The sequence below is a fragment of the Gossypium hirsutum genome, chromosome D05, assembly GCF_007990345.1.
Source record: "Gossypium hirsutum isolate 1008001.06 chromosome D05, Gossypium_hirsutum_v2.1, whole genome shotgun sequence".
Lineage (NCBI taxonomy): Eukaryota > Viridiplantae > Streptophyta > Magnoliopsida > Malvales > Malvaceae > Gossypium > Gossypium hirsutum.
Window position 1 is genome coordinate 45,271,008 of NC_053441.1, and position 3,410 is coordinate 45,274,417.

Sequence of the window (3,410 nt, forward strand, 5' to 3'; positions counted from 1 at the left end):
CGATCCTAACCAGGGATCCATGTGTGAGGAACAAATCGGGGTGAAAGAGGTTGCGAAATTACCTAATGTTTATTCAGAGTAGACAGCAACACCTCAACAATGAGTAGTCTGATCTGCTGTCGAACCAAACCGCAATCTATCGTGATTCCGGCCTCTACGTAATTCACCCAGTTGACTACGAACGGAAGGAATCCCCAAAACAATTTTGAGAGTTATTTTTCTTTAACGGCTGCTAGACTCAAACAAAGAAAAACGGGATTATATATATCCTTTTGTTTTAGGGTTTTTTTAAGAATTAAATAAATATAATAATATTTTAATCTGAAAATTATAATTACATTAATTATAATATAAGTTCGGTAAACCATATATTTATTTGAATTCTTATGCTAACCAAATTCATGTCCTCACTATACGTACAACAACCTTGTACATAATGTGTTGGAAATTTGATTACCGAATTAAATTAATTCTATAATTAATTTAATTCAAGCGACCCCAAAAACAATACCAACTATGGTTTATTCCGTTCATTTCAACTATAGGGTGTGACCCTGTAGGTTCTTGTAACGTTAGCAGTAACACTAGAACGATTCTAATGCTACGAACAATGAGTGGCATCTAGCAATGCATCATTGCTACCTAAGTCACAAGAGATCATGATTCGACATAACCTTTTTATGATTAACCTTTTATGCAATAATCTTTAAGTCCTTTATCTCTAGATTGGACACAAGTCATATCAACTTAATATCTTAAGCAGACTACGATATACAAATAAGTATGACATCTAATATCAACTTATTTGAGCATGGCCATGCATTTCTAGTCTCACTTAATCAAGTGGCCTAAGATATTACTCCCATTATGTAGGAGGGACTTATCCTATATCGACCAACCATATCCCTCTACATAGATTGTGGTATATCCAACATTAGTCTTTATAGAACAACCAGTTACGGTGTACGTTTGACTGTATCAAAATATACAACTCACGATGTTGGGATTATGATGATCTCAAGTCTGAGGATCATATAAATATTAATCATTATGAGTAATGTTGTGACAATTACATAATAATCCAAGAAACATACTCATAACGGGTCAGTCCAATATGTTGTTCTCTAACACACATATTCATGTAATGATTCTGACATTCCATATCAATGACAACTCTTTATCATCAATCAACTACACATTAGTCTTAATGCATTATCGTTGTCCTATCCAAAAATAATACTTGACTAAGGAACTTTTAAGAATAATCATATTATTCTCAGGACATTATTATAAAAGAGTTTATTTATATACACAGAAAAGAAACTGAAATAATAATGGTAACGCCTTATATTAATAAAAATGATAAATCAAGTATGTTATTACAACCATCTCATGATTGATCTTCGGGCTTACACTAACAATCTCCCACTAACACTAAGACCAATCACTTATATATCTAATACCAAGTGACTTAGTGTGACGATCATGCTTCTGCTGTGTCAGAGGCTTGGTCAAGGGATCAGCAATGTTATCATCTGTAGGTACTCTGCATATCTCTACATCCCCTCGATCGATAATCTCTCGAATAAGATGGTAGCACCTAAGTATATGTTTGAATCGCTGGTGAGATCTAGGTTCTTTAGCTTGTGCAATGGCTCCATTATTATCACATCGGAGTTCGATAGCATCTGATATGCTAGGCACAACCCCTAGTTCAGTAATGAACTTTTTGATCTAAACCGCTTCTTTTGCTGCCTCACTGGCTGCAATATACTCAGCCTCTGTTGTAGAATCGACTACAGTACTTTGCTTTGAACTCTTCTAGCTCACAGCACCACCATTAAGGCAAAACACAAAACCTGATTGTGATCGAGAATTGTCCTTATCGGTTTGGAAGCTAGCATCAGTGTAACCTTTTACACTTAACTCTTCCTCACCTCCATATAGTAGGAAAACATCCTTAGTTCTTCTCAAGTACTTAAGGATATTCTTGACTGTGGTCCAGTGACCTTCACCGGGATCTACTTGGTATCTGCTCGTCATGCTTAAGGCATATGAGACATCTGGACGGGTACATAACATGGCATACATGATAGATCCAATAGCGGAAACATATGGAATTTTACTCATTCGTTCTCTCTCTTCTGGAGTTGAAGGACACATTTCCTTCGAGAGTGAAATACCATGTCTCATAGGTAGGAATCCTCTCTTAGATTCTTCCATACTGAATCTTTTCAGTACTTTGTCTATGTATGTACTTTGGCTTAGACCTAGTAGTCGTCTTGATCTATCTCTATAGATCTTTACTCCTAAGATGTAAGTTTCTTCGCCCAAGTCCTTCATAGAAAAACAACTTCCTAACCAAGTCTTAATAGACTGCAATGTAGGTATGTCATTTCCTATGATAAGTATGTCATCCACATACAGTACCAAGAATGTTATAGTGCTCCCACTAACTTTCTTGTAAACACATGGCTCATCTTCATTTTTGATAAAACCAAACTCTTTGATTGCATCATTAAAACGAAGATTCCAACTTCGAGAAGCTTGCTTTAATCCATAAATGGATCTTTGTAGCTTACATATCTTTCCAGCATCCTTTGGATTGACAAAACCTTCAGGTTGTGTCATGTACACATCCTCTTCAAGTTTCCCATTAAGGAAAGCTGTTTTGACGTCCATCTGCCAGATTTCATAGTCATGAAATGCAGCTATAGCTAGAAAGATCCTGATGGATTTAAACATAGCTACAGGAGAAATGGTTTCATCATAGTCAACACCATGAACTTGGCGAAAACCTTTAGCGACTAATCGCCCCTTGTATGTTTGTACATTACCATCCATGTCGGTTTTCTTTTTGAAAACCCACTTGCACCCTATGGGCTTAACCCCTTCGAGTGGGTCAACCAAAGTCCATACATGGTTTTCATACATGGAATCCATCTCAGATCTCATGGCTTCAAGACATTTCTCAGAGTCTGGGCTCGTCACCGCTTCTTGATAAGTCCTAGGCTCATCTTGATCTATCAGTAGAACGTCACCATGCGTTGTAACGAAAAATCCATATCTCTCAGGTGCTTGACGTTCCCTTAAAGATCTACGCAGTGGTTGTGTTTCTACAGCAATTACTTGTTCCTCAACCCCTTGTGGAACTTGCTATTGTTCTATCTCTGGTTTAATGGTATTTTGCGATTCTCGAACTTCATCAAGTTTAATCTTTTTCCCACTTCCTTTTCTAGAAACAAATTCTCTCTCTAGGAAGACACCAGTCCGAGCAACAAGTATTTTGTTCTCAGTGGGATTAAAGAAATAATATCCTTTGGTTTCTTTTGGATACCCCACAAAAATACATTTTTTAGATTTGGGTTCAAGCTTAGTAGACGTCTGACGTTTAACATAAGCTTCGCAAC